The 15,270-nt window shown below is 32.9% G+C and overlaps 1 protein-coding gene across 1 annotated transcript in view; it reads left to right on the forward strand.

Annotated features, from left to right (window-relative positions):
• The first annotated feature begins 500 nt into the window (after window positions 1-500).
• LOC117984023 (serine protease inhibitor dipetalogastin) overlaps window positions 501-15,270 on the forward strand; it is a 59,786-nt gene continuing 45,016 nt past the window's right edge. The window contains exon 1 of the mRNA XM_034970671.2: window positions 501-598. The gene's annotated coding sequence lies outside the window, so the exon portion shown is untranslated. The remainder of the gene's footprint in view (window positions 599-15,270) is intronic.

Here is a 15,270-nt window from a genome sequence, read left to right on the forward strand (position 1 = left end):
CCGTGCAATTAGGTTGAAATATCGACAAATAAAAACTTCAAATTAATTGTGGTATGTACCCGTTATCTACATTAAAATACAGCTACTACAGGTAAGTACTCACTTGAATGAATTAATAAGAAATTAATCTTCTATTGACACAGTAAGGTGCGTAAGAATTTTAAAATCTGACGCATGAAAAATTACGAAGCAAAAGTAGACTGGTGTTTAAACTTTACAAAAGTTTATTTACAAAAAAATATAGAAAGTAACTTACTAACAAAATAGGTAAAAGTTAATATAAAAAAAAAACTTAATCAGAGGCTCATGTACCAGGACAGCATAACAACGTAGCGGCTTTACCCAACGTCATGCGAAAACGCTTAGAAAACGGAGAGCAGCGTCGTATCGGACTCCTCATTAACCCAGAAAGTGCTGCTGACTGCCAGTGAAAGACGATGGAAACTAGTATACGAGGTATAATAGACGATGAAGAGGTGGGCTCGTATCCAGTTTGCTTCGCGACACCGGCTGATGTGGACGTAAACTGTTCAAGTTCGAAATTTGATCTGTTACGTCGTTAGTGTTGTGCAAAGGAAGTGGTTTTCGAAAAAATTGAGTAAGTTATTTATGTTTTATTAAAAAAAATAACATTAACATTAAAACATAAAACTCGTTTAAGCTCTTGTATTTCCTGAAATAACTTTTGCAGAAAACGTAAAAGTTTTTTCAGAAAAAGATCAACAAAAGTTTCGTCTTGTTTTCAAAAACTACTTAATTATTTCTTAATTATTATTAGTAAAATTTTTACGGATTAATTTAATTTAAGAGAGAGCTTAATTTTATTTGGTTTCAATATTTAAGTTCAAAGTTCAACCAACTTATAATCCCTATAAACTTTCCAATTATGAGAAAAGTCTCATGATTATTTCGAAATATCACATCATAGGGATTTTCAATGACAACAGTACTTTTCTATTCTTTAAATAGAAGAGTTTAGAGTAAAGTATATTTGATGAAAAAAAATAAAAATTCATGCTTACGCCATCATCCGACCCGTACCATCTATCGTATTACTTGATTCGCTTGGTTCTTTATAGTACTTAGTAGGTTCTTACCTTCAAACTATTACAGGTAAACTACGCAAAAAAGTTCAAAGGATGATTTAAAATAAAATAAATGAATGAGTGAATGAAATATGCTTTATCGTACCACAATTATTACAAAAAAAGAAATACCAGTAAAACAATGAACAACAAAAATAGAAATATTGGCGGATATGGAAAATGTTATCGTTTTCTATTGACACATTAATCGTTTTCACATTACTTGTATGTAAATAAACTTGTAATACTGTTTTAGTTAGACTTGTAACTTTTAATGACGGTTTAAAAATAGTTAAAGTAACGGTTATTTTTAGTCCATAAACCGTATTTTTAAACCAGTTCTCGATCAGGCCTCTGAATCGCTACGTTTATTTTGAATTCGCAGAATTGCAGTGTCCCTATAGCGTCGCAACAAACCATGAATATTTTATAATCTACCGATCTCCGTCGCGAATTGATTACTGACTTCATAAAAAATGAACCAAAAAGCACTTTTTATCGAGCTAGTAACTATACTACCAAGATTAAAAGCGTAGGTAAATAACGAAGAAAGAGCTAATTACATAGTTGTTTAAATTTTCATGATCATCATCATTATGATCAATCCATCGCCAGCCCACTAATAAGCACGGGTTTGATCATAGTCCACCGCGCTGGCCCAATGCAGATTGGCAGACATAATATAATATCTTTGAGAACATTATGGAGAACTCTCAGACATGTAGGACGTAGGTTTCCTCACGATGTTTCCGTGAAGGATATACTTATATTTAATTATACAAAAATTTAATAAAAATATAACTTAAAACGCACATAACGCCAAAAAGTTAGAGGTCGAACTCGACCCGAATCGAACCCGGGATCGAACCTCCGACCTCCCTAATAAAAGGCCGACGTCTAAATCACTACGCCATCACTGCTTTTTTAAAATATCATGTACCTAGTTAAAAATTATTAAAAATTAGGGAATCACATAAAAACGTTACGAGCTTACAATAATGATGAGTAGGTAATGATTATATTGCGCGTAGGTAGAGAGACTTCATTTGAACGGTGAATGGACCGTGGGTAAGCTTAACGCCCAATTAAGCTCAACTGAATAATTTAATTATACGAGTATGAAAGTAGTGTCAAAAAACTACATAATATTAACAAGGTGGGCACACTGAGTTTGTGCACCTGCCAGGCCTGGACGAGGCACAGTCCAGGAAATATTTTTGTATGAATTAATTTATATACTAGACCGTTCCGCACCCGTTTCCCAACCACGTAAATAGGTGTTATCATGGTATAATCGATTACTTGGTCAGTCCACGGAGGTGACTAGGTCGGATTCTGTGTAGCGTGATGAATATAGGATGTAAGTATATTTAGCAGTAGGTATATAATATGTCTTTGCAAATCTCGAAGGTAATCGAGCAAATCTCATGCAGAAGATAACCAATCTCATAAATTGCAGGAGTACCCTTATTAGGCAGTTGAGATCAGATAATAATTTGTGCTTGAAAACGTAATTGGGTATGCCACTTGACATTACTTTAGACTTTAGAGTGTATAATTTTAGTTTATTTATGGAACATCGCGTTTTGTAACTTTTGCCCCGCAGGCACTATCTAATGTTTTTATTTTGTAAATCGTGTAACTCAACTTTACCTTAAGTACCTAATTATTATATTGTTTATTTTTTATATTATGCTCTTTTATTTTTATAGAATCTCTATTAAATAAAGTCTAAAATTAATAGGTATAGGTACTCAATATTATATCGACAAATATTTTCTTGTAGGTAACAACAGTATAATATGAAGCCTTTTTATTGATATTAACTCCGCTCATCAAAATTATCATTAAACGACGTACCTATTTCCTAAGTAAAAAGTAATTAGTTTTCACTTCCTCAAATGAATCAGAAAGACACTTGAATGGAATGTATTCATTACTCAGTCAATTATTATTGCGATTGAGCAGAACGCATAAATTAATGTACGGACGCAGATATTAATAAACTTTACCGTTACAATTTGAAATTTTATTACAAAAGAGTAAAAAGTAAAAGCTTATGTCCAATAAAGCGAGTTTTGGACGAGTTTATATTAAACGAAAAAAAGGCAATCAATAAGGATTTATGTCAATTCCATAAAATTGCAAGTTAGCAGAATAAGGGTCAGTAGGGAGTTGAGATTTTATCGTGTATCGTAGTTTACATTTGTGTAATGTAATTTCCTCCTGCTTTTAAATTTTAAATTTGAATTTAACCATCAATTTTTTAACAAAATAAAAAAACATTGCTTATTGCTCTCGCGCTCCTCTTTGGTGCCAATTTTATTATTTCTATCTTACTGTCAAATTGATAAACAAAATTTTACTGACCTGAAACCCCCTCAGGTTAAGCAGAAACATTTTTGTACTCATAGAGGGTTCGGTAAACAGTTCGGATAAAAATCCCTAAATGATGTATGAACCTACCTTTTACCTATGTCTGATATCATCTCATCGTTCGTTCCTTACAGATCTTAGCTCGTAATTTTTTATGAAAGATGGTCCGCTTATTATTTTAGATACATTTTGACAGGACACAAGTTTTAATTTAACACATCATGTCCATCATATTCCCTAAATTAATTATTATGATCCAAAAATGGAGCTTTCAGCCGTGCGAAAAACTTGGAATGACGAACTGTTTCAGACGTACAAGCCTTTTTTATTTATTTCTTCTTCGTGGGCAGGTTTCCGCACATAAAAAACGTACAAGTCATTCAATAGTCTCTCATTTATAATTAAATTAAAAAACTTGTCAAGTGAGAGTCGGGCCTTGCTCTTTTAGGGTCCCGTACATAATTACAAAAAACATAGTTTGGGTGTATGAAATATTTCTGTTCCGAGCTAGAACATTGCAATAAACTGTGAAAGAAAAACTCAAAAACATTCGGTTCGTTCGGTAACGTTTTGGTCACAGCTTATTAACTATTTTATAAATCGTTGTTTTCAGTATTGTTGGTTAAATACAGTATACGGTATAATATACTGAACTTTTATATTTTCAATTAGTTTAGTGTTTGAGATAATATGCTTCACAGAAATAGTCTAAAACTGACAACAGCTATGACGCCCCGCATTTATTTATTTTTTAAGATAAAAAATAAAATAAAAAACATATACCCACGTGCCTTTTTTTCGGCTCTTTTTCATGTATGGGAGGGAGCCCCCTGAAAAATAATTTAATTGAATTTCTAATTCAATATTTGGTTTTGGGTCAACGTTCTACACCAAATACCAAAATTTTAGGATTGTAACGTAACTCATTTCGTCTACGAGCTAGAGACCTGTGACACGCGGACAGAAAGATAGACAGACAGCAGAGTGACATTAATGGGGCTCCGTTTTACCCTTTGGGTACGGAACCCTAAAAAACATGTCTAGATTACTCTCGTCATTCTGCTTCACCGAAGCATTAATCTCCGTGACCAAATATTGTTACTCAACTACATTAATACAGATGTTAATCTCTTTAAACCTGTATTACAATTTAAAACACTGTCAATTCTTCCCACGTGAGATTTTGAGACTGGTTTCCAAATTCTGATTAATCAGAACATTTAGTTCGCGGTAGCGGTCATTGGCCGAACATGATCTGCTGCGCTTGCGATAAGTGCAGTACATACTTAACTTAATTCCTTGTTTTGACTGATTATATCTTAGTTAAACATAATTCGGAATCAGCGTTACGAACTCTGTCTAATGATCTAAGTAACTCAAGTTTTTGTACCTTGGCGGGAACCTGCTTTTGTAACGAAAAGTGCAGTGTTTAAAAAAAAATTGTGGTCATAAATTAATAATTCGTTTTTCAATTTTTGAAGTATGATAACTATACCAAGTGGGGTATCATATGAAAGGGCTTCACTTGTGCATTCTAAAACTGATTTTTATTTATTTTTACGCATCATAGTTTTTTAATTATCGTGCAAAATGTCGAAAAAATACGACTGAATTACGGAACCCTCGTTGCGCGAGCCTGACTCGCACTTGGCCGGTTTTTATATTTACAAAAAAATATCACTGAAGTTACGTACGCACTACCTACTTGTGTTTCAAAAATCCTTTCTATATCAATAAAATCATAAGCCAGGAAAATTAAAAATGTTACCAAAACATTGCTTGCCATTTTCTGGAAGTTTTTTTTACTTGCAGATACCTATGATTATAGCAATCGTTTACATGACCTAATTACATCTCAACTTCATATTAAAACATACCTAATCCTTTTCTTCCGTACTACTTTAGTTTCTTAAAGAACTGTAAGCAATCATTTTTTCCTTTGCGTAATTATTTTTTTGATTATAATAGATATGTTGATTTATCTAACTGTAGATACAATATGTACCTTTTTATTTAATGCTTGCGAATGCACAACATTCCCGCTAGCAATGTGCAGATCTCGGTAGGAACGGCATTCCGAACCAGTGGTAAATTAAAACTACCTGACTATTCATAAGCACTTTTAAAAAGTTTACATGAATAAAAAAACATTCTATTCTATTCTATTCTATAAAACGAAGTTAAGAACCAGAACGGTAAAAACTGTTTGAAAGAAGGACATTCATGTAGCGCTATGTACCAGAATGTTTAGATCATTTATTGCTAAGCCATGCGTACGAATGGAATTTCGTGAATCCAATGTTTTGTTCACGCATGAGGAGCAATTGGCGCGTAGAGCGTAACTACAGTAGTTGTTATTCAAAAAATGACATTAATGTATGTATATATGTATCTGTATCTGTATTTAGATCACCATTCTCAAGATAAGGATTTAAAAATGTTTCTTCATATCTATTGCAGTTGAGAAAATTGATCAAATATGAAAAAGGGTCACTCAATTATAATATCAACATTTATAATCGTATGGCTAGTAGGAGGCAACACTACTAATGACTTGCATTTACTAGGGGTACAAAGGTTCGTGAAGGTCTTGAAAATGAAATGTATAGCAATTATTATCTGTAAACTGTGGTTCAAGTCATTTTGATAGTTTTATAATATAAAAAAGAGTATTGAAACATTAAAAAAATATATCGTTTACTTTGAAGCGCTCCATTAAGTTATTTATTAGTACCAAATAGTAACAGGACTATTGTAGTTCTGCATCCTTGTTTGATAGCCGTGAGATGGACGACGTTATCAGATTTAGGACATCGGATAGTATTATTGTGTTCAATTTGAATTTTAGTTTTGACACCCGCTGCGTTTGCGGTTCGAATAAATTTTTCAATAGAATCAGATTGTACAAATTATTTTATTGTTGCTAAATGATTTATATTTATTAGATAAATAGAGCACTAGTACATCAATTTGTTTCATCACTGATCAATGAATTCCGTGTGTCCATTGATTTACGTGACTCAAAAGAAAGTACTTACAAATAGATAAAAGAATAAAGAAAGGCTTGATCAGCCAATACGCAGAAGTTCGTAATAAATAATTAGGTATTATTTGAATTTTGCTTAATTCCTGACATAATAAAATGAGACTAAATTATAATACTTAAGTAATAAAAAGCTCGTGAGTGTAAAATTATCAAAAATATAATATGTACCATCGAATAAGAATAGCGTGGGAACATTGATGTTGAAATCCCTATTCTAGGCGTGGGAATAATAATATTATGTATTACTAATGTATTCATACAACAAACTAATGTAGAAAATACAATGAAAACTGATGACAGGTAGACCAATTTGCGCTAATTTATACGGAGACTTTGAATTATAAAATAATGTATGTAGTTTTCCTTTACCTCTAGTATTTTTATTTAATTCCAATAAGTTTGGCAGTTGTTGTTCTAAGTAAATCTTACAGAGCTATTTAAATATCACAGATTGACATAATATAATAATTAACGTTTTACCCCGTTTGTCAACACGAACCTGTTCAAAAGGAAATAATTGTAACACCTAAACTGGAAAACTTGATTTTAATTAAGACGTAAATACGTTTGCATGCATCTTGAATATAAAAAGATCAGATCCGTGAGAAGTGATGCCGACAATCCCGATTATAGATGACATCTGCTGTGGTCTGTTAGATACATCGATGGTTAGAATTAATTGACTGACAAAATAATAGTAAGTTATACATACATAAAAAATAAAACTAAATGTAGGTAGGTATGTTGGCTAAAAAATTATAAGGGAATACTTGTAATAATAATTGAAATTTACTGACACTCTATTATCCATATCCAAACTTTCATAGATAATAATATTTTAAACGCGAAAGTGTATATATCTGTGTGTCTGTTTGCTAGATTTGCAGCCCGTCCGTTCAACATTTTGATGGAATTTTGTTACAAAGTAAGCTTACATCCCGGGAAAGGTCATAGTCTATTTTTTACCACGGAAGATCAAAGAGTCCCACAGGATTTGTATAAACCCTAAATCCATCTGGATGAATTTGTGGATATAATCTATTTTGATACAGAAATAGCTATAAATTTTGTATAGTAATTAGATAAGGCTAGCTTAAGGTTTAATAATTGTAACATTTTCTATTAAAGAATAGCTTTCATCTTGAAGAGGGACATAGGTGACATATATTTTTATTCTGGAAAATGAAAGAGTTCCATCGGGTTTTTCAAAACCTAAGTATATCCACACGGAAGAAATCGCGCTAGTTTATTAAAAAATTATTGAAAATAACGTTACAAAAAAAGTTAAAAAAAAAAACAAAAGCAAACTACAATGTGCTGGCTACTGCTTTTTGCCCTTTCAATTTAAAACTTGACTAGTGAGTAGGGACTCGATATTCGATTTTCACTGACGATCGTTACATCAATTGATACCAATAAGTATTTAAATTAATTCTTAACAAGACGGTGTTGGCAATTACTAGGTTGTTGACCCTGTTCATACATCTTGAATAACGAGATTAGGGTCACCTATTCAGTCTCATGGGTGGTTTGTATATACAACCAATCGAACGAATGTAAGTTATACTACTGGCTTATTTTAGATTAAGTTGGTCAAGTGCATTTTGAGTTTTTGTCGGTCAAAAGGCTTCTATGAAATTAGCTATATCATTTCAAGTGTTTGTAATAAGTACATTTTATTATTCCTTTTCTTCTATTGATTGAGAGATTCTATTAATTCAAATTTAAAATTTAGTTAGGTAGGTAGTTATTTCATGTAGGCCAACGGATATTGTTACGTCTAGGACTAAGTATATTACCGGTTCAGAAAGCAGATTCTACTAAAACAATTTATTTATCATATACCTATCTTGTGGGCAATTGAAAGCTCAGCCGGTTGCTTCCACAGTTGTATAGTACGCTACAGGTTACATGACAATCGGGGTGGGGACACCCCGCACACCCACGCAGCCCCCGCGCTAACCCGGTGTGGGATAGCACGGCTGACGTGCAGGTGTGCGGGGCATCCCCCCGCCTCATACTCCGATTGCCATTTTGACCTGTCGCGTATCTACAAATAGGTATCGACTTAATAACACTGTTTATTAAATTAAGTGGTAATGAATTGAAGATATTTTATGCGGCGCTGCTCACAGTCCGTGATACTAATGAGCGGGCCACCCACACTTTTGAGATGGAACGTCGCTTTGCTACTATGTGCTACGCGTAGGTATCTAATCATAGTAGCGCTCTCAGTAATTACTTATAAGAAATATGACGCCTTAAAACTTAGTAATGGTCAGCTGTTATTTGTTAAGTAGGTACAAACTCTTTATAGCTAGCTACTAGGTACTAAAAAACCAAAAAATAAAACTATTAAGTACCTGCCTACATAATAATTTTAATCTAAGAGTTTTCCAAAGCATGCTATGAAAATATTTTGTTACTATTTTTTCATAATAAAAACCGGCTGTTTTAAATCAAACCACTAACGACTGACGATACTTTCTCTAATAAATCTATAATGTCTCAGTGGGCTCAGTTTTATGAGCATTTTCGAGATGATTTTTGTGCATTTCTCTATTATTAGATACAAGTGTTTAATTACAAGTATTTTTACGGTTGTCTCGATCCTCTATTTGAGATTGCAAGTTCAAAAAGCGTTACGAAAATAATTAGATTTTCACGTTTTAATCTATAATTTCTGGACAGCACAGACGAATAATTATCATTACTTACAGTTATTGAAGTCGACTAAAACTTGTTTTCATAATATGTGCGGTCCTTTATTAATGGGCGGCGGAAATGGTAGAGTTATAATTATTAAAGAAGTAATTTGCCCCGCGGAAAGACATTCGTAAAATACCTACCTACATAATATACCTACGCACTGTAACTTGGTCAGTGGTCATTAATTTGTTATTGCCAACTCGTCCTTATTGCAACCCAATTTCGAATTGCTCAACCATTTTATTTTTGGCCGATTCAGTAATTTAAACATGAAAGCGTTTAGGGAATTGAGCTTGCGACTCTTGCGCTCCGCCTCAAAAAAGTCCTATAGTCGTTTGTGGGAATGAGTGCAAATACTGTAACAAAATTCCGCAATAAACTTTAGAGTTGCCTATACACAATATATAAGTCATAATAGTGATAATAAAATAGTAATATTGTAAATCGAATCTTTTTTTTTTTCGTTTTTTTCGAATTCCAGCGAATAAACGTTTATTTATTATTTATTTCTTTTATTTTATTTATTTGAAAAGAGCAACCACCAAGTTTTTGCTAGTTCTTCTCGGTAGGAAATACATTCCGAATCAATAGTAGATATGCATTTGACTACTCATAAGTACTTGTAAAAGTTTATTTGATAATCTATTTGTAATGGTTTAAACATAGTTGAGCGGAGCGAGACCAATAATTAATCTATGGGTTTAAAAGTGAGAATTATTATGCCTCTATATTCAATGACAGTAGTGAGTTGATTCTTCACTGTTGGTGAATTCTTGATCAAAACATTGAATTCTGATTCAATCAATCAGTTTAATCAAATTAATAATTTATCTTATTAAAGTTATAAAACCTTCCATGCAAATATTCTTACAACCAAGATAGATTCCAACTACCAAGAGTCTTTGAAATATCATTGCTGTCTATTTGATCGGTACTTTAGAGCATTATGTTATGTTAAACGTTGTACGCCTTGAGGTTGGACTTGCAAATAACGATATTCAAATTTATTATTCATAATATATATAAACCGTCTGCTTTGAACAAATAGAAAATAGGTTACTATCTAAAATCTCGTATCTCTATGATTTTAGGAAACTTTGATTGAAGATGCAAACATTTTCATCAATGTCTGATTTTTTTGGTGCTATTATAAATAATATGTAGGTACTTGCTATTGTTAAATATATTAATAAAACATACATTTATATTATGCACAAATTCCGTAATACCTTAAGATTATCTTCAGATTCCGTATTTAGATTAATACTAATAGATTTCTCTGGGAATCTATATTTAGCCTGTCTAATTTGCTTAGCTGTATCTAGCCGAACCGGTTAGATTAACGTTACTAGCCTGGTCAGAGTTATCAGGCCAATGATAGTATAATATACCATCATTTACGTATTGCATTTTAGTAGCATGCAATAACTCATTATAATAATTTTTTTTTAATTTTCTTTATTAAATGAATTATAATAACATAAGTAGTAATTTTCTTTAGTCCATATCGACATGGACTATCTACATCTACTAGTAAATAATATTTTTACATAAATGTTTTAATTTGAGCTTTTATTTTCTGATACAGTTAAGTACTACCCTACAGTGGTTCTTACCCTAATTTGCGATAGATCATCAATGAATACAACGCTGAAGATATACAACATAGCTAGACTAATAAAGCTACCCGCATCTAACAACATAAGTTTAAAAGATTTAGCTCAGACATTGCAGGCCAATGCCATGCAATAAATTGAAATGAACACGGAGATAACTTGAGATATTACTTACGGTTTTGCAAGCTATGTTATTGTTAAAACGGTTTTAATAAATTCCAGAAAGTTCTTGTAAATTTTTACATAAAGCAATTGTTACTTCAAGGGGCGTAAGAGCCGCAAGACTGCCGTTGGGCTGCCGTCCTATATCTAAAAGGCCGTTAGCTGCAAAACATAGTTTTGTGGTCCTACGTTACAAACTTTTTTTTATAACATCAGTTTTAGCGGCAACTCCTAAACAATTTTTGGCAGTTAACAACTTTTTAGATATAGATATAAGACGGCAGAAGAGTGCAACGTCAGGAACAAGATTCAACCGCATTGGTGGAAAAAATCATTGATCACGTTATCACCACAGGTTGTCGATGATTAGTCAGACAATTTTACGAAACGCCAGATGCTGCTGATGTAGCTTACATTTTTTGGGCTGAAAAATGGACTTTGACACATTTTCACAGATAAAATAACACACTTAAAAGTGGCACACTGATTAATAATTTCATACCTTACGTCTTACTTAAATTATAGCACCGCTTTTTTTAAAGCCGTACTTTCTTTGAACCGGTATCGGAACTGCCGTATCTGTCTCAGATTTAAATGTTTGGGAAATTAATCGCGTCGTTTCTGCAAACTAAAGTCAAGTTAAACAAGTTCCATTTGGAATGTACCTATGTATGTGTCCATCATGAGGAGTAACTGCTCAAGCTCCTTCTAGTTTGGGCATACCTAAAAATTCTAAACATTTTAAGCATGTTTAGTTTATTTAAAGTTTTATTTTTCAATCATTTTGATCGTCTTCTTAGTACGCGCCTGCACCACACACACACACACAGACACTCATGCACTAAACAAAACGCAATAAACATTGAACACAAGTAGGGTATACCCTACTCACTACAGAGCACGTGTCTCCTCTCACTATGAGAAGGGGTTGGCCACAGTCCACCACGCTGGCCAAGTGCAGATTGGCAGACTTAACACACCTTTGAGAACATTATGGAGAACTCTCAAGCATGCAGGTTTCCTCACGATGTTTTCCTTCACCGTTAAAGCGAGTTATATTTAATTTCTTAAAACGCACATAACTCCCAATTTTTTTAAATTGAATTTTAAAGCTTCTTATCTTTTGAAGGGATTACCGTACTCCAAATTATACATCATTACTCTATCTTCTATGTACTAGTACTAAGAAAAGTAAAGGATTCCGAATCGGTAGCTTGTTAAAGTTTTGTTTGAATTAAAAACTTTTTTAATATAATTGTAAGCTTGCTTAAATCTATTGAAAATGATACCCTACCCATAGATAGGATACCCAACAGTCAGCTTAGTCTAAAATTCTCATCCAACTGGCCTGGATTACCCACTACTACCAGTCTCCCAGTCTCGATGGCAGACAACTTAAGTTACTGTAACTTTAGATAATAATTTCCACTTAATAGTGTAACTGAACAGTACTATTTTGCTCTGATACAAAACGTTATGACAGAATAGGTATAATTAATGGCTGAAATGTATAGTAAATTCCTTTTGCCACTGGCCGTTCGATGCACAAACCGGCGGGTCAGTGATCTCTATATAATTGAATTCCTGCAGAAACTTATCCGAGCGCTAAAACAGTACCGTAAAGTTTACTTTACGTTAGCATCTAACTAAACCAAATGGTTTAGTTAGATGCTAACGTAAAGTAAACTTTAAGTAAACTTTATGTTTGTTAAGTTTGTTGAAACAAAACCATACTATTTGAGGAGATTGCGGAAAACTCAAAATTGACTTACCGAAATTATATTATCAATCTATCTATAATCTGGCGATAAGTTACTGAAGCGTTTGTTATATTTTGTCCATTGACTTAAATACCTATATGACTTCTTTGTCAAATTTTGTACTTATGGCCTTTTTTGATAATACCAGATAATATGTTGTTTCTGTGGACCATTTCTGAGGTCAGCGCGTTTGTAACCCTCGTATTACAATAATAATTAATATCATCATCACCTTCACTTCATCACTACAATTAGTGATGCCCGCGACTTCGTTCGTGTGGCTTTAGGTTTTTAAATTTCCCGTGGGAACTCTTTGATTTTCCGGGATGAAAAGCCTATGCCTACATTACTCTCTAGGTCTTTAACTATAACCATGCAAAAATCATGACAAACCGTTGCTTCGTTGCGACGTGATTAAAGAACAAATCAACAAACCAATAAACCAACAAACAAACACACTTTCGTGTTTTTAATAAGGGTGATTCAGTAAGTCAGTATTTTCCGATTTTCAACTTTGATAGAGTATTATAAATTATTCATTTTTTTACTGTAGGTAGGTACCTACTTGAAACCAGCCAACAATTTTTTTTTTGTAATAGTTACCTACGTATTTAATATTAATTGTTATCTGGCACATATTATTTGTTTTCTTGGATTTTGAATTATTCAACACTATAAATTGTTAAAAAAACAATTCCTATAGGTATACTCTTTGACTAGGTACACTAGAAATGGGTTTGAATGCAGCACCTTGCAGCACACACGCTTCTGTCTTCAAACGAGATTGGAATCTTAAATGCTACCTCAAATTGTTTCCTTATGGGTCTAGTGTTCTTACTCAAATAAATGATTTGCCATTTTGAAAGGTATCACCAATGCGTAAGGGGTAGAATTCGCTGATGTGCTTGATAGAAACTTAGAAAGCTTGCTTGATTTAGGTATTTGGTGAGTTTAACCGTAACTTTGCGCTGAGGAAACATTTAGGTAGGTAACATAAAAACATGTTGAAAACGCTTTTTTCTGTTAATTTACTGAACTGCGTTTGCAATTTCGTGTAATTTGTTGAAGTAGGTACTCTTCAATAAAATATGTGACAATGCAAACGCAGTTTGAACTTTCATAATTTTTATTTTGAATAAATTTTGGTTTGAAATTTCATAAAATTTTGAAATCGGTCAAAAAACCGATTTTTTGCATTGTGAACAAATTCAACAAAGTTATGATATTCGTCCTATTCGTCATAATTCGTCGCCCTATTGTAGTCGTATTGTCATAGATATTATACATTCGTGCGTATTATGTAGAAAAATATTTCTATGATTTCACGTCACCATAGCCTAATATTTGAGATATTAAGTATTATCGTCGATTCAGACCGAGAGTTAGCTCACTCTAGTTCACTCTGGTTTTGGTGCATACTCACATTATAAGCTAGCTAATAGGAAAATCTGGAACTTAATTATGTGATCGACAATTTAATTACGACCTATTGCATTTTAGTCATTCGTCATGGAGAATGATAATTATTGTCACGAAAGAATAAAATATTTTGCATTATAAAAATAGAAAATATTATATTCAACTAATTTTTACAATAGGTATAATATAGACATACAATAATATGTAGTATGCATTTTCATTAGATATTCACAAATAAGATGACATTGTATGCGTTTACAAAGCGTTTACACTTCATTTAATCACTTATGCTTATGATATTTAGTTAACGATAAATGCTATTTACTTTTTTAAGGTTAAGTTAAGGTGGTTACACACGGTTGCATTTTCGTAATAGTAGTATTCTAAGGATGCATATGTACCTACCGTCAGTAGTATCAGATACACTGTGAAATGCGTGAACTAAGGTCACAACCACTTTCGTTGACGCCAACAGCTTTTAAAGTTGCAAATGATGTAGATGACGCTTACTGGTATGACACAGAATATATCAATAAGAAAGAAAAAAGCGTCACGTTCCTCTTTTTCGATTCTGGTTGTTCATACGCCCCTTGGGGATCTTGTCGTGGTATACGATCACCTTTACATCAAAACTTGTCGGTTTGTCCAAGAAAAATAGGTACTTACATTGTGAGAATGTGAGAGTCCAAACATTGTACGTTCAAAACTTCGCGCACGTATCAAGGACAAGCATAAAACGTCTAACAATAATTTAAAATGCCGTATTGTATCGCGATTTTGACTTGATCAAGTCCCATTCTGAGTCGTTTCTCTGAGCATTATATCAGAGATTAGCATTGAATTTCAATTTTAAGTGGTCGTCGCCCACAATCGTGTCCAATAAAGTATCTTTTGTGTGACTAATGCTTGCAATTTGCAGTCCTACGGGAATACTGCGTTTGGTAACTACAACTTTAAAATAATGTTGCCCCTTAAAGTGATTTCTTTTTTATTTCATTGAATATCGGTATCGACGCTGAAAACAACGATTGTGTCTTTCTCAAAACGATATCTCAAGACGCTTTTTTTATTACTTAACATCTCTTTACAATTCTTCT

The sequence above is a fragment of the Maniola hyperantus genome, chromosome 7 (assembly GCF_902806685.2).
Source record: "Maniola hyperantus chromosome 7, iAphHyp1.2, whole genome shotgun sequence".
Taxonomy (NCBI): Eukaryota; Metazoa; Arthropoda; class Insecta; order Lepidoptera; family Nymphalidae; genus Maniola; species Maniola hyperantus.